Source organism: Sorex fumeus, unplaced genomic scaffold, assembly GCF_029834395.1.
Source record: "Sorex fumeus unplaced genomic scaffold, SorFum_2.1 ptg000155l, whole genome shotgun sequence".
In the NCBI taxonomy this organism is placed as follows: domain Eukaryota; kingdom Metazoa; phylum Chordata; class Mammalia; order Eulipotyphla; family Soricidae; genus Sorex; species Sorex fumeus.
Window position 1 is genome coordinate 77,160 of NW_026606212.1, and position 21,671 is coordinate 98,830.

The window sequence follows — 21,671 nt, forward strand, 5'->3', positions numbered from 1 at the left end:
CCTAAAACGAGCTTGCTTCCAAGGCATTACTTAAATGAAATGAAGAACTGAAGAATAATAATTGATGCAGGACTGGAGCAATAGTACAGCGGGTAGGGCCTTTGCCTTGCATGTAGCCAAGCTGGGTTCAATCTCTGGCATCCCATATGGTCCCCTGAGCACTGCCAGGACTAATTCCTGAGTGCAGAGCCAGGAATAACCCCTGAGCACTGCCAGGTGTGACACCCCCCAAAATAATAATTGGTGCAACAAAATTGCCCCCACCATGGAGGTAACATTTGAACTCAGCTTTTGAAATGAAGACATCCATGAGAAGAGAAGCCCATAAATAACTAATAACCACTCTTAAAAGCCCTCGTCTCCAAACTGAGCTGTGACTGGATAGGAAAGGTATGACTAGATAGTGAAGCTGATAACTAGATAGTAAAGATATCTTTATTTCCTAATTCACCTAGGGATAGGTCAAAGATATAAATGGAAGATATTATATAAAAGTATAACCTCAAAGCTGGTGATGTGGCTTAATGGTAAACTATAATATACCTTGCATGCAAAAGATCTGGGTTCAGTTCCTTGCACCAAAATTCATATACCTACATAGACGTGTGTGTGTAGAGTATTGAATGTATTACTGTATTTTTCCCTTATTATAGGTTAAGTTTCAGTTGGTTCTTCACAAAGCAAATGACAAATCATCAGTTGAAATTAACTCTATAAAATACTAAAAGGGAGTGCTTATTAGATGATACATAGAAAATAATTTCCTAGACTTATTTTAATGGTAAAAATTAAATGAAATAGCCATTCTTTGCCTTTAGTAGATAGCAAGTATCCATAAATGTGATAGATACAAGTAAATGTGGTTTGAATGAATAGGGAGTAGTTAAAATCACATTTTTATCAGGTAAATCTATTCACCTTATGTGTATAATCTTAGCAGGAGTTCGCCTGACTCTGCCATAATAACAACTGAGAGCTTGAAATAACTGTTCTCTAGATTCTCTACTCTTTGCTGTCCATCCTGTGAGATCTTTCAAAAAGTTTCCACTCAGCTATTTTTGAAAGTCTCAGAACTTTATTGTTTTTCTGGTTCATTACCGCAAGTGTTCAAAGGGTAATCATGGTTCAGTGGTCAGCAGTCAGTGATCATTCCTCTCAGTGCTCAGGGGACCATGCTATATTGGGATGTAACCCAGGCCTCCTGCTTTCAAACCATGTGCTCATATTTAGAGCTGTGTCTCTGCCCTCAACGTTTTAAGTCATTTTTGTGGGGCTGGAGTGGTAGTACACCGGGTAGGGCATTGGCACGCAGCTGACCTGAATTGGATCTCCAACATCCTATATGGTCTCCCGAGAACCACCAAGAGTACCCCTCAGCATTTCCAGATGTGACCCCAAATGTCAAATAAATAAATAAATAATTTATATTATAAATAAACAACAAAGGATCCAGTGGCTTTCAATTTCTTTATCAGACTATTCTTTGAACTCAGAACAAGCCACTCATTGGATGCTTTCGCTGATAGCTCTCTTGAAAATAGGTCAAATTTATGCTCAAGCCAAAATGTGTGCATTCCTTCCAAAACCTGCCCTTTCCTACTCCCATCCAACCATTTGTTCTAGTGAAAATGTATGCACCCCGAAACCTATCTTTTTGAGTGGGTCGAGTAAAAGGACCTTTTAGCAACAGGCCTACAGATAGGAAGATACTGTAACTGTGGCCTAAAAGCAACAACCTTGTCTGCATGTGCACAAGAAGGAGTTTATAGGAAAAGAACAAGGATCAGCCTTGTTCAAGGTGAATGGCTTAACCTCTGCACTATTTCTCTGGCTATTTTAGATTCTCTTGAAGGTAAGGCTGTGGCTTATTTTTCTTTGTACCTTTATTTTTCTTTGTACTTTTGTCCAATATGGAACCTGAAATGTTTTATATATTGATTAAATTTTGGTTGAATATATAAGTTATTATATATTGGATTGAATGATATGGATTGAATATTTATTTAACACAGTTACTGAGCACCTGTCACATCTTAGTGTTGGGGATCCCAGCTCTCTGGCACACTAGAACAAATATATTATTTTATTATTTTTGGTTTGGGGTCATACTTGGCAGTGCTCAGGGGTTACTCGTAGCTCTGTGCTCAGGAAGTACTCCTGGTGTGCTCAGGAGTCTGTACGGGCTGCCAGAGATAGAACCTGGGTCGGTTGCATGAAAGCCAAATGCTCTCCCCACTGTACTATCACTCCAAACCCTTAGAACAAATATGTTAAAGAAAACAACGTATGTTCAAATTTAGTCAAAGATATTCCAATTATTAGCAGATGTACCAACTGATGTTTGTCTGTTAAGGAGATCAGCGGGACGATAGAGTAATGGAATGATGGTGCTGAGTTAGAAAATTCTCACATGGAAGATGTCATTGAAATCAATAATGTTTGAATGGTTAGGAAGATGACAAAAGTGAAAAAACTGTAAACTCGACCTGTTGGTTTGTTATGTAGGTATGCAACCAAGTTAACAGTGCTCTCTATGACAATAAGCTACACATTAGAAGACATGACATGGTGGTTATTTTTATGTTCTGTAGTGGCTCTGAGTTCAGATGAATAAAGTGATTACTTTTATTATTTTTTTAATTTATTTTGTGATTGAACATAATGTTAGACATGGGTTTCCTATAGGTGATGAACCTGAGGTCTGTTCCTTTATGACTGGCTTGTTGAGAGTTTTAGGTTTTTAATTTATTTATTAAATTGCCACGAGATAGTGACAGCTTTAATGTTAGAGCTTCAGTCACACAATGATCGAAAACCAATTCCTACACCAGTGTAGCTTTTCCACCACCAGTGTTGCCAATATGTCTCCCGCCACCCCCACTCCACCACACCCCTGCCTCTATGGCAGGTAGTTTCCTTCTTACTTTCTCTCTCTACTTTGGGATATGATGGTTTACAATACAATTCCTGAGAGGCCATTATGTTTGGTCCTTGGTCAGCTTTTGGCTCACATCGCCTATCCCAAGCGATCCTCCAACCATCACTGACTTGGTGGTCCCTTCTCTATTCCAGCTGCCTTCTCCCAGAGCACTTGAGGCAGGCTTCCAACGACGGACCAATCCTCCTGGCCCTTGTGTGTACTCTCAGTAGCTTGCCAGGCTCTCCGAGAGGGGCAGAGGAATCGAACTCGGGTCGGCCATGTCGGCCATGTGCAAGGCAAATGCCCTACCCGCTGTGCTATTGAGCAAGGCAATAGTGACATTTGTTAATCCTATTTGCAGTGCTGCTTTGTGAATAAAAATCATTTCACCTTATAGATGCCAACATATTAGTTGAGTATTTATCATTGGAGGGAAATAGATTTGCAGGTTCAGAAGTTGTTCTTTACTTACTGAAAGGGGGAAAGCATAAGCATTGAGGAGAAGACCAGCTGGGCCTGAATTATAGCAATATTTCTATCAACGTCTAAGTCCACCATCTTTTTTGTCTGTTTTTTGTTTGGGGCCATAACTGGCTATGCACTCAGGATTCACTGCTGACAGGCTGAGGTGTCCATCAAGGGTGCCAGGGATCAAACCTGGGTGAGCCACATGCAAGCATTTGCCCTACTTGATGTACTATCGCTCCAGCCCCTAAGTCTCCCAGGTTTTGTTTTCTGAATTGTACAAGGGAAAGTTGTGTTGTGGGTAGTTCTGTTCACTGTTGGAATGATAATCTTCCAAACAATGATCAAGTTAGGGCTAGAGCAATAGTATAGCAGGCAGGGAGTTTGCCTCGCACATGGCCAACCCAAGTTCGATCCGCAGCATCTCCTATGGTCCCCTGAGAACCACCAGGAATAATTTCGAGTGCAGAGCCAGGAATAGCTCCTGAGCAGCACCAGGTGTGACCCCAAAAGTAAAAATAATAATCACGATCACGATCACGACCACCCTGTTGTTCGTCGATTGCCTCGAGCAGGTGCCAGTAACGTCTTCTTCGTCCTAGCCCTGAGATTTTTTTTTTAAAGTGCCATATTCAAGGCTTTTTCAGGGTTAGGAGAATGAGACCCATCATTGTTACTGGTATTTGGCATATTGGGTATACCACGGGGAGTTTGCCAGACTCTGCCGTGTGGGCATGTTACATTTGGTAGCCTGCCAGTTTGACCAAATGAGGAATGAGATGATAAGATGTCACGCGGCCTGTTGGGCCCTGGTGGAGACAGTCAGGCATAGGGTAGGAGACTCTGCCTTGCTCTCTCCCAGGAGCTGAGTGTGATAATCTCTGGATCCTGGCCGTTGTTGGAGTTACACGGCAGTTGGTGGGTGTAACTGTCTAGTTACTGGCAGGTCCAGTCCCAAACTGTGCAGGCTTGGAGATCTCAGCCCCGGGTCCCACACACCTGGGTTCCTCTGTCAGTTCTTTTATGCGTGAGGCTCATCCAAGTGTGTGGAGAGTGGTCTCAGTATGGCCTTGGCTGGGCCTCGGTGGTCTTCAGCTGTTGGACCCTGGTGGAGACAGTCAGGCATAGGGTAGGAGACTCTGCCTTGTTCTCTCCCAGGAGCTGAGTGTGATTATTGTAATTGTAAAAATTGTAAAAAACCCCAATGATGAATTTGGGAGTGAGAACTCAGGTTCATTCTTTAAAAAGCACTGAACATTGCTATTTGTCTTGAATTTTGGGTTGAGTTCATTTAATGAACTTGTTTATTATTTTTTAATATGTTTTTTTGGGCAGTCTCCGAAACTCAGGACCTACTCCCAGCCCATTACTTTAGGTTTCAATCCTGGTGATAATCTGAGGGTTGCAGTACTGGGGATTGAATCCAGAGTTACCTCATGCTTGAGCAGAGGAAACCTATACTATGTCTCTCTGACCCTCATTTGTTGTAAAAGTGTTAATACATACATATAAAATATCTAAATAGTCACCGTACATAGAACACATTCTTTAAATTCTTCTGTTATTGGAAACTGTTACCATTTCTCAATTTATTTTTTCTTTCATCTGGGAAGAACTTCGGGGAGTCTGTAACTGTAAGTTCAGTGTTCTAGACCTCTTGGGTACAGGGTGAACCCAATAATAGTTACCACGTGAAGAGAAATAGCTGTGAAGAGCTGTATTCCTGAGTCCAAGCACAGCCCCATACTACACACTTGATTGATATTATCAGGAGTGTCCCCTGAGCATTGCTTGGGAGGCTTCTCCACCCCCAACCTCTCAATATGTAAAATAACATTCTTACCTTCAAGGAATGATTTTATCATTGGGGTAGTGATGTTTTACACACTTTTCACAATCATGGGTCTGCGCCAGATTATAATTTCTGCAAGTCAAGTGTTAGTTGAATGTGCACTTGGCAGACCTGTGTGAACCTTATGGAAATGGTGGTGCTTGAACTCTTTCCAGGGATTTAGATAAGGAGAGAAAAGATCCTTGAGAGCAATCATGGCCTCCTAAGCCAGGCAACTTCGCTTCACTACCACTGCCATCATCTCCATAAGCACTTCTCAGGACTGAACTGTGTGCCAAGAGCCCTGGCAGTTCACCTTTGGAAATTCATATACGTTTTATAATGACTTAAAAATGTAGGTATTGTTCTTCTCCATCTTGCAGGGGAGGAAACTGAGGTTGGGGTGCATCATCTTACTCACATAGTTAAGAGGAGAAGGAGCTAGAAATGGAGCCCAAAATCTTGACTACAGAGCCATCTCTCTCAAATTCTGGAGTAGCTCTATAGGAGTCAGAGAAGAGCAAGGCTCACGAGTAGCTATAAAGAGATAATGAGATGGGATGGGGTGAGGCTGCCTCTTCCCTCCCACAGCCCAAAGAGACCCCAGTTACCGCCCACAAATGGACCCTGTGGCTACTCAACAAACTGCTTTGGCCATGATACCAGAGACTCAGAAACAAATCTTGGAACCCAGCGGCTTTTGGCAGAAATCCCTCCAGATCTAATTGTTAAGATTTCAGAAATCCAAAATCGTTATTCATGATCAGCAATAGAAAACAAATTGCCTAATGTTGCCTTTTCCGCAGATGTAAGTACAATCCCAAATAATAATGGTGGGTCTGGTGTCGAAATATTGAATGTAATCAAAATAGAGAGAGAGAGAGTAATGAAGAAACCATCTGCCACACAGATAGGGGGAGGATGTGGGCTGGGGGGTATAGTGGGTGGGGGTTATGGTGGTGGTAAATTTGCACTGGTGAAGGGACGGGTGTTTCATCATTGTATGACCGAGACTTAAACCCAAGAGCTTTGTAACTGCTCTCATGATGAGTCAATAAATAACTTTAAAGAGAGAGAGAAATAATGAGATATTAAACAAATATAAAGTTACTGCGTGATTTGATTTTAGGAGTTCTGTCCATTCAGCATAATTGTAACATAAACAACAGAAATTATTCATCTTGGCCAATTGCAGCAGAAATGAATATTGCAAATGGAATGGAAACAAAGGAAGATTTTTTTTCCAAAGGAAGGCTTTTAATCAGATTTTGGAAAAGACAACACAGACCCAAGGATTGAGGAACTAAGAACTCAACAAAGTTTTCTCCAAGGCCTGAATATTAGAGAGGCTGCATTTTAGCTGCTCTCTGTGCGGAGTCCTCCATCATCCTTTGAAGATTCAGATTTCAATCAATCAGCTAAGATTGGCCTCTCTTGGGTCTTATGCCCACTCTTTGCCCAGCAGGCTTTGGAATGGTTAAACAAAGATTTTCATACTAACAAGGTTTCTATACTAATTTAACAAAGGGTCCTATATTAATAAAGGTATATTATAACAAGGGTTTCTATACTAATTTGACCTGTCGTCCCCTTTCAGAAAAAAGAAAAAAATTAATCCATTGCACCCCTGGGAGTACTTGGTAGAGCACGCAGGATCAGGGCCAGTCCAGAATGGCCAGCCAAGCTTCATAGTTTTTCAATTATTTTATTTTATTTTATTAAATCGCCATGAGATAGAGTTACAAGCTTTCATGTTTGCGTTACAATCATACAATGATCAAACACCCAACCCTCCACCAGTGCACATTCCCCACCACCAATCGCCCCAGTACATCCCCCCTTTCCCACCCTCCCCCTGCCTCCATGGCAGACCGTTTCCCCATACTCTCTCTCTACTTTGGGGCATTATGGTTTGCAATACAAATTCTGACAGGTTAGCATGTTTGGTCTTTTATCTACTTTCAGCACACATCTCACATCCCGACCAATCCCTCTAACCATCATTTTCTTAGTGATTCCTTCTCTATTCCAGCTGCCTTCCCCCTCCGTCTCCCCCCACCATGAGGCAGGCTTCCAACTGTGGAGCAATCTTCCTGGCCCTTGTGTCTACTGTCCTTGGGTGTCAGTCTCATGTTATCTTGTTTTATACTCCATAAATGAGTGCAGTCCTTCTATGTCGATACCATTCTTTCTGACTCATTTCACTTAGCATGATACTCTCCATGTCTATCCACTTGTAAGCAAATTTCATGACTTCAACTTCTCCTAACAGCTGCATAGTATTCCATTGTGTAGATGTACCAAAGTTTCTTTAACCAGTCGTCTGTTCTCGGGCATTCAGGTTGTTTCCAGATTTTGGCTATTGTGAACAGTGCTACAATGAACGTATAGGTGCGGATGTCATTACTACTGTGCTTTTTTGCACTCTCGGGATATATTCCCAGAAGTGGTATTGTGGAGTCATACGGAAGCTCAATTTCTAGTTTTTGAAGGAATGTTTGTACTGTTTTCCAGAAAGGCTGGAGCAGTCGGCATTCCCACCAACAGTGAAAGAGCGTCCCTTTTCCCCTACATCCATGCCAGCACTGGTTGCTTTTGCTGTTTAGAATCAAACCTCATCTTATTGGCCACTGTAATTTTCACCAAGTCCAGGAACTTGTTGTATTCTTCTGCCAGTTCATTGGCTTTAGTTACTTCTATTCTACCTATTTGTGAAACTATTCCTTAATTGTCTTTGACCTTCTTATGTATTTAGTTTAGCATAATCACCTCAAGTTCCATCTGCTTTGTCCCAAATGGCACAAATTCATTAGTTTGCCTTTGAGTATATCTAGCCCAGCTTCTTTATCCAACCACAGTCATTGGGAATTTAGGTGGAAAATGGGAGTGCTGTATGCTGTTCAACTATGAGGGGGTGCTTATAAAGGTCGCACTTTAGTGAATGGTGAGACTGAAAATCCTGGCTGTAAAATATGAAGAGAAAACGATAAGGAATAAGTCTGAGGCAGCAATTTGGAGAAAAATGGTAGTTTCTTTGCAGTTGCTTGCAAGGCTGAGGATTATACTTTTTTTGAAAGAGAAATTGAAATAAATTACAGCTTTCTAAGTATTTCCATCAAAATAGCAATTACTTCTATTGTCTCCAACATCATTTCCAGAAGCTTCACAACGAAATGAGTTAGCACGAAAAGTTAGTACAGAAGTGCAAAAACAGACAGGCTCTCTAGCATTAAATATTTTTCCTGCAATGGGATGATCTTTTTAAATAAGTCTAGGGCCAGGACAATAGCCCAAAGGTCTGGAGCACATATTTTGCATGTGGGAGACCGGGTACGATTCCCAGCACCCCATGTTCCCCTCAAGAACTCCTGGGACTGACTCCCAGAGCATCAAGCTGGTGGTAGCCCCTGAACACCAGGTATAATCCACAAACCAATCCACACAAGAAATAAAAGTACCAGTCCAAAATTGTGGAATAATAAGGAGGAGGAAGCCTGGTGCATCACCTGGAGTGGCCCTCAAGAAAAGGAACAAACTAACCCTCAGATTCACGCCTCTTTAAAGTGCCCCTCCCCATCCCCAGGACCCTGAGCTGCAGAAACAACCTTCACCCCTTCACCCCATTGGCTTTGCCGTGGGGCCCCAGGGCATGTGTTTGACACAAATGGGCTTTATTTATTGGAAAAGAGCCTCTGTTTGCAGCAATGGGGGAAGTGCGAGACATTCCTGAGTTTGTTCCCGGCACCTTGGGTTCAGGGAACATGGACCGTGGGGGTGTGAGTACCGATAACCCCGCCCACCGCCCCACGTGGTTTGATGTCTGGCATTGCAATCTACAAATTGCAACAGCCCCTGCGCTAAAACACTGCCAAGCAAAGCCTTTGGGCAATTGTACTGGAAGAGCAGAGGAGAAGAGAGTCAGCACAAAGGATGCCTAAAATGGGAATAAAAGTCTAATCCTGGGGCAGAACCCATGGCACTGCGGGGAGGGCCCAGCCTTGCCTGAGGCTGACCTGGGCTCAATCCCCGGCGTCCCATGTGGTTCCTAAGCTCTGGCAGGAGTAAGCGCTGAGCACAACTAGGTAGGACCCATAAACAGAAGCAAAAAAAAAATTATAAATCAAACATTATTTAGCAATACAGACTTTTGAACCCAGTGGCAGCAGTAGAATCTGCAGTCTTATTACTTCAGTAAGAAGACCGTACGACCAACCAAAAAAGAGACGACCAAAAATTCTGCAGTGACCGGATCTGGAAGGGGAAGAAAATAACCACTTTTCTGTACACAAATTTTTCTTTCTTTTTTTTTAATGACATGCTAGGGGCTGGAATGATAGTACAACGTACAACGGCTAGGGCGTTTGCACATTCAATCCCCAGCATCCCATATGGTCCCCCATGCACCAGCAGGAGTAATTCCTGAGTGCAGAGCCAGGCATAACCCCTGAGCTTCGCCGGGTGTGACCCAAAAAGCCAAAATAAAATAAAATAAAAAAATGAGTAACGTGCTAGTGTTATTTTAATTAAAAACTACATATTCCCTTGCATGTAAAAACATTGTTGTTGTTGTTTTTCACTTTCATCACTCTATGGGGCTGGAGTGATATCAGAGCGGGAAGGCTCTTGCCTTGCTTTTTGTCTGACTCGGGTGTGATTCCCGCACTCCATATGGTCCCCCGAGCACCGCCAGGAGTGCTCTCTGAGCACAGAGCCAGGAGTAAGCCCCGAACACCGCCAAATTGCCACCAAATAAAAAGAACTATCTTGTTACAGATTCGTTTTCTGCATTTACTGTTATGACTCAGGAGAACAAAAACTTCAACCAGAGTACCAGGAGAAAAAGACATCGTTCCACAGGATGGAAAACATCTTGAACTGAGGTGGAGCAGAGAAGCCCAGAATTTGAACTTGCTGCAGAAATGCAAACGAAAGTCAGAATGAAAAGGACAAATAGGGGAGCTGCAGGATAGCACAGCGGGCAGGGAACTTGCCTTGTTTGAGGCCAACCCAGGGTCCATCCCCGGCATCCCAGGTGGATCCTCCCCCAGCCAGGAGTGATCCTTGAGCGCAACGCCAGGAGTAGCCCCTCACATCACCAGGTGTGGCCCCAAAACAAAAGAAAAGAAAGAGGCAGATGGGCCTAAGCATATCTGAGCTTTGCTCTGAAGTCTGGGGCCGCAGGGAGCACAGGCTTTGCAGGAGGCAGAGTTCCCTCCCTCCACGCAGCCCCCAGCAAGGAGCCAGGAGCATCCCCAAGGCCAGCCCACTGCCAGGCTGCAGAAGATGGAGGACACAAGGAAGGGAAATGAAAGGTTCAAAACAGGTCCAGCTGCGGAAGGCAGGGCCAGTCCTGTACTGCTCAGACCACTGCTAAAGCCAGAGCGGACGGGGTGGGGGGGTGGTCCTGTTCTGCATCCCCCACGTCCCTGACGGCCAAGGACGGATACCAGAACCAGAATGTCAGGCGCGGCCTTTGGTCAGGAACTCTGCGGGGCCGGGAGACAGTCTCCGCGGTCCTGAGCTCACTGTGGGTGCTGATGTCTGGCTGTCTCCGCGCTCGCTCGCTGCCGTGCTCACCTCACCCTCTCTTTTCCCTCCCACTCCTGCTTCCTTTGCTCTCTCTGTGTGTCTTTGATGGTAAGACTAAAGAAAGTCTATCCACGTTATAATAAATAAATTTCATATATATTTTTTAGTAAACCAAGTCGTTGTATATACATTTTTTGGCTGCCTTCGTCCGTCTGTGTCTTGCTTTTGTTTCGTAAAATACTCTCGACAACAAACACAACACTCACACACACGCACACGCACGCACCCTTTTAGATCAAGCCACAGCAAAGAACTTCAGTGCCAATTTAGTTCTCCTGGCTGTATTTGCATTTCTCTTCCTGTTTCTAATATTTGGTTCTTGTTATTTGCATTTTGAAAGGTTGCCCAGTAACACTTTAAGGTGTTTGCATCATGACTGATTTATTTCTTATGTAAGTCTTGTGGAAAGAATCTGGATAGTGTGATCCCTTGGGAAAGGTTTCTGGCCCCGGAGACCTCCCTTCCGGCTCTCCTCCCTCTGCTGTTGCTCAGGACACCAACTGTAAAGCGTGTGGCTTTAAAGGGGCCCATGTATTTGTGACCCGGGCATCGGTAAAGAGGCCCGATGTCCTCTAGCCACTTGTGGCTTGCACGGTAGAAGTCAGAGCTGAGAGGAGACCAAGGGAATTAGCCGTGAGGACTGGTCAGCAGGAGCAGCTGCCGGGGTCTGTTTGGCCGTGTCCATGTAGGGGTCGCCACACATGCCCTGTCATGGACAGCCGGCCGGGGGATTGTGCAATGTTCCAGGCTTGTGTCAGGAACACGCCAAGGAAGCTGCCCTCTCCTCCTGCCTCAGAGCTCCTGGCTCAGGCAAGTTGGATAGTCCTGACCAAAGAATGGGGATCTGGGACTGGAGCGACATTCCAGTGTGGAGAGCAGTTGCCTTGCACACGGCCAACTGGGTTCGATCCTCGGCATCACATATGGTCCCCCTGAGCACTTCCAGGAGTAATTCCTGAGTGCAGAACCAGGAGGAACCCCTGAGATCTCCCGGTATAACCCCCCTTCCCCCCAAAAAATCAGAATCTGCTCATCTTCCTTAAACCCCCTCACTTTGAATAAACATTCAAAATCAGATTTTCTAAGTGTGTGTTAGATTTAGAGCAAGGAACTCTTAAAATAATCTTATGGTGGCATCAGTTACCAAATAAGTTTGTTTTGCTTTGCGTTGGGGACGCAGTGCTCTGCAGTCATTCCCGCCTCCAGAGACCATGCAGTGGTGGGAACCAACCCAGCTCTCCTGTCTGTGAAGTGTAGACCCCAGCCCAGCCCCCAAACACATGCCGTAGGAAAGTCAAGATTCCTGACCCACGGGGTTGCATCAGAGATTTCCTTTCCTCTAAAACCCTCTTTTTTCCACCTAAACAAGATCCTATTTCCTAGCGGGGTGTTACTCATGTAATAGCTTAACTGCACCACCCTTTCTGGTGTACGTCCAGCCCTTGGGGTTGAATTCAAGAGATCTCTGTTAGTCTCAGATTCTTTTCTTACTACTTAATGATCTGGAGTGTAAGTGTGAGCCACACACTGAGATAAATACACAGTTCTCTTTTCATCTCTGTGAGAATTTCAGTTTGCCGTAAACCCATGAGAATTCTGTAATGTGTGTGCGGATATCTTGGGTCTCACTAACCAGACATACATTCTGCCATTTCTAACGTGGGCCTCAGTCTCCGATTCCTCCTGTCAGTTTTTGGAGGGATCCGACCCTCGGAACATGCTCCTCGTTCACCCACTCACCCGGGGACCAGGGAGACTCAGCTTGTTGCTGTAAGTTATGCCTCCTTCACTGTGTCACCTGCCCGCATCACTGGTGCTATGGCCCAGTGCATGTGATGTAAACATGCATGACCCAGTGCCGCAAGGTGAATGGAGGGAGTTCCCATTGGCCCTCCCGACTTCTCCTAGGGCTGCACATTCCCTCCGTCCCCAAGGCACACAGATTTGAACCAGTGAGTAAGACACGAACATCCACAGCTGTCCTGGACCCCAGACTTTAATGAGATTCCCCACTTCACACGCACCTCTGTCTCTCTCCAAATATGCATCCCAGGAGCCACACTTCTGTCCCCTCTCATGTCCTTTCCAGGCTGTGGCATTGCCCAGTCTTGACTGGCCGTCCGTCCCCGCCCTGTGCTCCCCCACACACGTCCTTTTGTGGTGTAAATGCTCTCTCTCTCTCTTTCTCACACATACACACACAGCCACACACACACCCGTTTGGTTGTATCTATTGTGTCTTTGTTCCTTCTCTGTTTTGCCGCCCTCTCTCCCCAGGCCAGGTCCTCCATCTCCTCCTCTGCAAGCCAGCCTTGAGGCGAGGCTGGCCGAGGGTGTGAGGCCACCCACCCTGTATGTCCCGAGCTCTCATCCTCTACCGGAAACCATGTTCATCTTTCTGTTCTGGCCTTTTGCGAATTGCCTTTTTGTTTAAGAGCAACTCACTTTGGTCCTCTCCAGAGTCTGGATGAAAATCATTCTCTGTTGGATTAGTCGGAACAATCTTTGCCCCTGTTCTGGCTCAGAAAGGTTTCAAAAACACATTCTCCGAACTTGCTGAAAGTTACTGAACTGAGTGATACCCAATGGATACTCCCAGCATAAAGCCGCTCTGCAAGACATTCGTATAATTGCTTTGCATGTGTGTGTTTTCATTGTTGTCATTGCTTGGTAATAATTTATTCCAGAAATAGCACTTCAACCTGGGATTAGGTGTTTAAAAGAATTCTTTTTGGGGGGTGGGGGTGCAACCAGTCCTTCTTTTCTTTTTTCTTTGTGTTCTCCATCTCCCAAAGTTATTAACTTGTTTCTTTAAATTCAAATGGACAGAACAATACGCAGGTTCTGGCATGTACACATAGGCAACCTTTTTCTCCCTCACAGTCAGTAAAATTTCACTAAACTTCTGCAAGCATCAAAGCCTCGGCCCCTCCCCCTGCAACAGTCCTGGGAGCCGTTGAGCCTCGGTTCTAGGGCAGTTGTGCACTGGCCTCTCTCTGGGTTGATTTCTGGCATTTTGAACTCTTTGGTCTTTTAGAGAATCCGAGTTCATAAGAGACCCCGATGAAAAGAAAGCTTCCCTGCAGAAATCCATCAGTACTAGGAGTGCTTTGCTCACGGAGAGCAGAGCTGGAGAAGCTGAGAAATGAGGTCGATCCCCGGCCCCGCCCACTTGGACCCGAGCCACGCCCATCTCTGCCCGGGCCACGCCTCCCTGGGCCGAGCCACGCCCATCTCTCTGAACCACGCCCACATTGGCCTGAGCCACACCCACCCCTAGGGCCGGGGGTGGGATAGTCGGGGCTGGGCGGAACCAAGAGGCGGAACCCCAGACCCGGAAGAGGCACGGGGTCCCCGGCCGCTTCCGGCTTCCGGCGGAGGCGTGACGTCACGACGTTCACGTGACCCGGGCGTCACGTGGCGGCGGGGCTGGGCGGCTCCGAGGCCGCGCGGGAGAACCTGGACTCCCTGCGCGATTCCCGGGCGAGTGCGCGGGCAGCGAGGCGAGGGCCGGGCCGGGGCGGGCGGCGGCGGCTGGAGCCGGGGGCGCCCCCAGTGCAGCCCGAGCGAGGGGGCGTTGCGCTCCCGCCCTGCGGCCCGGCCCTGGGAGGGAAACGGGGCGACTCGAGTCCGTCTGGCAGGCCGAGCGCAGCCCCGCGTCCAGGCCCTCCCCGCTGTCCCGCGTGCGGGTGTCGCCGCCTGCGACCCTGGAGCCACTTTCCCAGCTGCCTGCTCCTCCAGGGTCTCCTTGGCAGTTCACCCGCAGGGTTCATGACCCCAGTCTGACCCCAGGACCCTGCAGACACACTCTTTGTGGAGGACAGTGACTGTGCGTCCGTGGCCAGTCGCACCCCTTGCCCTGATGCTGTTTTTCTTCAGGCCACGGAATACGAGTGTGTCAGCTGTTGCTCACTGCAAGCTTTGTTTGTCCGGAGTTTGCAAATGACTGTTGTTTGCTGCTGGCCGTTATTGAAATTCCTTTCACTCAAATAACGGGATGCTTCTCCCTCCCGCAGGCAGTAGTTTGGGATTAGTATCTCACAGAACCGTTTGGCTTGCTTGCACAGTACTCACTTCTAAAGGTAAAAGGGTTTTGGTTATTATTATTTTTTTTGACACTGTCATTCTGGACTCTAGCAAGAGTAATGTGATGTTCCACTTCTGGAGTAACTGGTGTGCAGAGCTGTCTGGCTTTTAGAATCACTGACGCTGTTATGAGTGGTAAATGTTTTATCTTCTGTGGACCTTTTGTTTATTTATTTGAAGGAAAAAACCTTTTATTTGGTGACTTTTAGGAAGGGGACGAGCAGAGAGAGAGTAACATTTCAAGAGAGACCGTGGGCTTCTCCAAAGGCAGAGAGAGCCCCTACACACATCCCAAGATTAGACAGGAAAGCACAAAAGTCCCCATCTCAAGGAGAGCTGCGGGCACCGCATTGGCTCGGCTACATGGGCACACGCAGCTCAGGGGCTCGGGCAGCATAGGAGCCTTCAGTGGACCTTTCAAGGGTGGGTGTACTCCCCCTCTTCTCCTCGATGGAGCGGCATGTCTTCTGATTGTTACGTAATGTGGCTCAAAGTTTTTCAGACACAGGATTGGTTGCTTCAGCCTGAATTTATACACCTGGCTTTGGGGAATCTAAATTTTTATACTAAAGTGGTTTTTTTATTTTACTTGGGGGCTCGTGCCAGGCAGTGCTCAGGCTTTGCACTCAGGATCACTCCTGGCAGTGCTCAGTGGACAGTATGGGGTGCTGGGGATAGAACCCAGGGTCAGCTGAGTGCAAAGCAAGCACCTTACACACTCTACTTTCTCCCTGGCCCCGGGTCTCCTGAGCACTGCCCCAGGGCACCTCCTGGTGGTGATTCTTAGCAGTTCGATGATGCTTGGTGCTGTGGTGGCAGGGATATCCCAGGCCACTCCAGTGGCCTCTCCAGGGATGCACATGGCAATGCTTGAGACCCTTGTGGTGCCAGGGGGCGAAGCTGGCAGTCATGTGTCAGGCATGTACCTTAACCCCTGCACTCTCCGACTCAACACTAAAGTATACTGTGCTTTGGAGTGGGAGTGTTACAACACCTGAGTTTTTGTTGTTGGTCTGTTTTGTTTGGGCCTCCCCTGGCAGTGCCCAGTCTTACCCCTGGCTCTGCACTCACGATTGACTCCTGGTGGTGTTTGGGGACGGTGTGGGAGACCAGCAGTCCAACCCAGGTTGGCTGCCTGCAGTGATGCCCAAGTTTGGGTCGGCTGGTAAGTTTTAGGGGTTCTGTTCACCATTTGTATGTGTGCTTTCCTAGGAACATGAGGTGGAGAAAATGTTCACACTCAAAGGAAACCTCTTGCCAGCAGCCGATGTCAAGAATATCAATTTTTTCGTCAGACCCCGGCTAGAACTGATGGATATAATGGCTGAAAATGTGCTTAGGTATCTCAGAGCTGATGCTGGGTCCATACGGAATCATTCCTCTAGTGGTTTGAGTGCTCATCAGGACACCTTTGCTTGCCAGCGCTTTGGGAAGTGGATCTTTGGACAGATGTGAGAGTGTGTCGGAGGAGAATGGGGGGTCAGGAGCAGGAAACTCTGCAGTCAGCCAAGGATAGATCCTCGGAACCCAGTGCGGTCCCCAAGTCTCCCGGGAGTGACTTCTGAGTGCATAGCCAGGAGTTATCCCTGAGCACCTGCCGGGGTGGCCCAAAAACTATAAATAGAGAATGGGAAACTTTGTGTATTGGGGCTTGGGGAGGCAGGGCAAACCACATAAACCCCCTGTCTCAGGACAGAAGAAAGCTCCGGCCTGTCTCAGTAGAAGGACCCACATTTCTTTATAAAAAGAAAAACAGCTAATGGTTCTTTTTCAAGTACTGAATACCATATGCTCAAACTTCATAAGCAAAGTCAGGAGAAGCTGATTAAAATTTAATGCTGCAGCGTCTATGGAGGAAGTGCATCAGCCCAGTCTGCATTACGTTTGATCGACGTGGCCCCTAAGGACTTAAAAGCATACGGGGTATTTGAGCAAAATCGGGCACGGTGTGGAGCAACCTTTTATTTTCCTAGAGACATCGCTTGATTAAATAGAAACATTTTTTTTTCTGCAAGAAACAGATGTCTGTTGCTATAACCCTGAGAGGTTTTTTTTTTCCTCTTTTTGGGTGACACGTGGAAATGCACAGGGGTTACTCCTGGGTCTGTACTCAGGAATTACCTCCGGTGGTGCTCAAGGGACCATATGGGATGCTGGGACCTAGGAATCCAACCAGGGTCGGCCGCATGCAAGGCAAACGCCCTACCCGCTGTGCTGTTGCTCCAGCCCCAACCCTGAGAGTTTTCATGTCCCATCAATGGCCCAAGAGAAAGTAACACTGCCCCTTGGCAGAGCACAGGTCAGCGGTTTCCAGAAAAAGCATCAAAATCAAGAGAGCAAGAAAACTAGACTCTTGGGCCGAGTCAGTGGTGGGGGGTAGCTCATAAGCGTCTCTTTAGGGCCCACTGTGTGTCAGGCACAGGTGGGGCCCTGGGGAGCAGTCCTCGCATCGGGGCCTCGGGCTAACACACAGTCCTTCTCTTGCAGTGAAGACAGATGTGGCCCCACAAGAGATTTCCACATCTTGTTTGTGCCCCGGCGTAGCCTGCTGTGTGAGCAGCGGCTGAAGGACCGGGGCGTCCTGGGCTCCTTCATCCACAGGGAGGAGTACAGCCTGGACCTCATTCCCTTCGACGGGGACCTTCTCTCCATGGAGTCGGAGGGAGCCTTCCGAGTAAGTTCAGTGTTTGCCCTTTGAACTTGACGCTCGTTTCTGCCTCGTTTGTGATGGTGACACTGACACTGGCATTTCAGTGATTCCTGGAAGCCTCCAGTTTCTTCCTTTTGGGGAGAGACGGGAGTTGGGCCACACCCAGCAGTGCTCAAGGTTTACTCCTGGTTCTGTGCTCAAGGATCACTCCTGCCCATGCTCGGGGAACATATGCGGTGCCAGGGACAGAACCCAGGTTGGCTGCGTGCAAGACCAGCGCCTTCCCCTGTGCTGTCTCTCGGGCCGCTGCTCTTCTTGCTTATGGAGACCCTCCTGTTTCAACGAATTCGCTTAAAATTGTTAATGCCCTTACTGAATTCTCAAAAATCAATTGTCCTTAAATGTGTTTATTTCTGGTGTTTCTCTGCTGCTGGTCGATGTTTGCCCTTGTGCCCGTCCCACCCTGACTTGACTGCCTGTGGAGGAAGCTTCGAGAGTGGAAGGCAGGGCCGCTCCAGCCAGAAATAGTCAAGTCTGTCACTGCGTTTTTCCAGTTAGCCATTTGTGAGGGATTTTGTTTTCGTGACCGCCTTTCCCCTTGATTGAGTCTTGGCAAGACCTGAAGACTCTAATCTTACATTCTCATTTTCTAGAAATACAATTGCCTACATTTTTCATTCAAACTCTTGAGGTTCTGCAGTGTGACCTCGGGGCTGGGTGCAGGGTGTGCGGGAAATTCTGTTTCTCCCACACGCCCGTCCCAGCCTGTTTCCTACTGGTTATTTTCAGCACATATTTATTTGTTTGCTTTGCTTTGGTTTTTGCTTGGGGCCTCACCTGGTGATGCTCAGGGATTACTCTTGGGGGTCCTCAGGGGTCCATATTTGACTCTTTGATGCCAGGGAAGCACCTTTGCACTGAACTACCTATCTGGCCCCCCGGAGTTTTTCTTTTTTAAATGTTGCCTTTTTCTGAAAAGTGGATTTTTGTTTGCAAATATGATTTTATATGTTTTGTGTAGTATCTTTATGACAGGGAGCACTTCTGAAAAAATTCTCTTTAAAAGTGTCAGCTTGGCTCTTAGGTGCGCCTGGGCCAGAACTCTGGCTCTTTCTTCTGTGGGGTGAGATTTCTCCATGTTTAGTCCCTTAAGAGAATCTGTAGACCCAAAAGCATTGATTTATGTGAGTTTTCAACTGTTGGAGTACACGGAGCTTAGGTTTATCAGGTTGCACCCATCACAGTGCTCCCGAGTCTCTCCCATTACTTTGTCCGTAACCACTTCTATGCTCTCTTCCCCAACCAATTTGTAAGGTCTCATCCTTCTTAGACACTGAAGCTGTACTGTAAGTTAATATTGCCTTTCTCCTCTCCTTATGTCTTTTGAGCAGTTTACTTTAATGCAGTGTCCTTTTGTATAGATACAGGAAGACAATTAATTCATATTATGCTTTATAACTTAGAATTTAATTGGCTTTGGATATTATTTGCTCCCGGGCATCTGCTTTCTCAACTTAAGCCTCAGTTGCCCTCACTTCCTATTACCCCAAGGGCAGGGTCCCGAGGAGGGACTGGATGGAACCAGGGCAAGCCAGTAAGTTATGTGCTACCCTGGCATCGCGATGGGCCAGGCCAAGGTGCCACGGTTCTTAACTATAAGTTAAGAGTTTGATCATAGGCAAATGCTGTCATGATCCAAAAGTAACGACGAGACTAGGACCCTGCTGCTAGGAATAGGAAAGATATCTGGCCTGAGCACTGCAGTCTGAGATCGAGATGGCCCTAGGAGAGCAATTCTATAAGCTCACAGTATTTCTTACTGTGTCCATTCAAAATGATTAATATTATGTATGCTTATATGTTGGTTGGACAAGGAGAGGAGAAACAGGTCCTAGAAGCAGTTTTCCTGTGTGTCCTGACTAGCTTGGATGAGACTGAACTTTCTCCCCTTCAGACTGCCTTCAGTAAATGATTTCAGTATATTGAGGCAGTTTCCCTTAGCTCACAGGAACCTAGCTGGCCTTAGGTATGCAGATCCCAGGTGCTAAGCCAGGCCTGCTCTTTGGGATGTAGATGCCTGGCTCCAGGCAGGCTGATGTAGATTCCAAGCTCTAGGGCCTGGTCTTTGTTGTGCTAATCCAAGTGCTTGTAGCTTGTAAAAGGTGAGGCCAGGATTCCTGAAACAATGTGGATGTAAAGAAACAATGTATGGTTTGCTGCCTCAATGTTCTTTCTGTAACTCCTTTTGATGACATCACTATATTGCGCCCTTTAGAGGTACTGTGATCTATATAAGGGAGATTTAAGGGCTCTCTGGGGGGACATGTGCATCAGAGAACCTGGGAAGATGGGGCTGAGGACAGAAGCTGAGAGAACAAAGGAGCACATGCTTGAGAGATCCTGGGGCCTCCATGACATACATCTCTTCCCTGTAATAAACTGCTGCTAAGACCAACCAGCCTGGTCCCCGTTTCCTTCCTTCACCTGACCAATGCCATCCACCTCCCCGTAGTGAGGAAACAGCCTGAGACCACCGAACATGGGCTGTGGGAGAGATAGACCGCCGGCCCTTTGATTTTTTGTGTGTTTACACATTCAACCAGATGTTTTTCCTATGACATATTATTCACTGTAAATAGGGAAAATTGGGCATGGCTGGAGTTCTGGCAGGCCGAGTGAGACCCCCCCCCAAGTGGGTAACCAGCACCTAGAGTGTGCGACCCTCAGCCTCAGCGAGAAAGGGAGGGAAAGGGAAAAAAAGTACCGGAATGAAGGGGAAGATGCAAGGGGGAAACACATCAGCTTGATAATGTCCTCTAAAAACGGCGTACCAGGGCCAGAGAGATAGTAAGGTGGGTAGGGCACTTGCCTTGCCCCGGCCGACCCGGGTTCATTCCCGGGACCCCATATGGTCCTCCAAGCCTCGTCTGGTGTGACCCCCAGTACTAAGCCAGGGAGTCAGCCTGAAAACGTGCCCAGCCCCAATGCTCCCGGTGCCGCTCATAGAGGCGGGACTGAGTAAAATGTGTATGTAGTATCAGTGGGTTTAGCGCTGGGCCCTCGCAAATGGCCCTGGGGGCTGAACGGCCCTGTGAAATCCACTGAGAAGACTAGAACTCGGCTGATAATGCAAAGGTTCACCCCACTCCCAGTTACAGCAGAGCAGAGCATGCAGGGTAGACATGTGTTGTTAACGTGTGTGTGTGTGTGTGTGAGTGACACATCTGGCGATGCTCAGAGGGTACTCCTGGCACTCTAGTAGCCTGGCATTGGTCACTATCGCTCTGGCCTCTGTTGTTAGCACTGTAGCACTGTCCTCCCATTGTTCATCGATTTGCTGGAACGGGCACCAGTAACGTCTCTATTCTGAGACTTGTTGTTACTGTTTTTGGCACATCGAATATGCCACAGGGAGCTTACCAGGCTCTGCCGTGCGGGCAGGATACTCTCGGTAGCTTGCCGGGCTTTCCGAGAAGGACGGAGGAATCTAACCCGGGTAGGCCATGTGCAAGGCAAACGCCCTACCCGCTGTGCCATCAGCCCCTGTGGTTAACTTCAAAAAAAATTTTTTTAATACGGAATTATGGGTGGTGGGGATATAGGTTAGAGGGCTAGAGCCCCAGCATCACCTGGGGAGCCCCGGGTTCAGGACAGGAGGGACCCACACACCACCAGATATGGCCCTCGGGGCTTTTAAAGAGGAATTACAAGGGCTGGAGCAATATACATTGGGAGGGCATTTGCCTTGCACGCAGCTGACCCAGGTTCAATCCCCGGCATCCCATGTGGTCCCCAAAGCACCACCAGAATAATTCCTGAGTGCAGAGCCAGGGGTATCCCCTGAGCCTCGCCGGGTGGGAGTTGTTTGAGGTGTCTCTGTAGTAATAAACCATTTTTTAAAATGAATGTTTTGTTTTTGTGCTCGGGGCTGGGCAGGGCCGGGCAGGAGCCGGCTTAGCTGTCCGCAGGCAGACACAGTTCCCACTCTGAACAGTCTCCTGGGCCCCTGAGCAGTTCGAAAGAGGCCCCCTAATGCTTCCCTTCCACTGAATCTTCCTCTCTGCTCTGCTCCAATGCGGAGTTTCTGGTCCTTTTCTGAGGACTCTTTGGACATCCCAACCAGGGTGTTC

At 47.3% G+C, this 21,671-nt stretch overlaps 1 pseudogene; it reads left to right on the forward strand.

Annotated features, from left to right (window-relative positions):
* The first annotated feature begins 265 nt into the window (after positions 1-265).
* The window catches only part of LOC130016459 (vacuolar protein sorting-associated protein 33A-like), a 40,231-nt pseudogene continuing 18,825 nt past the window's right edge, over positions 266-21,671 (forward strand).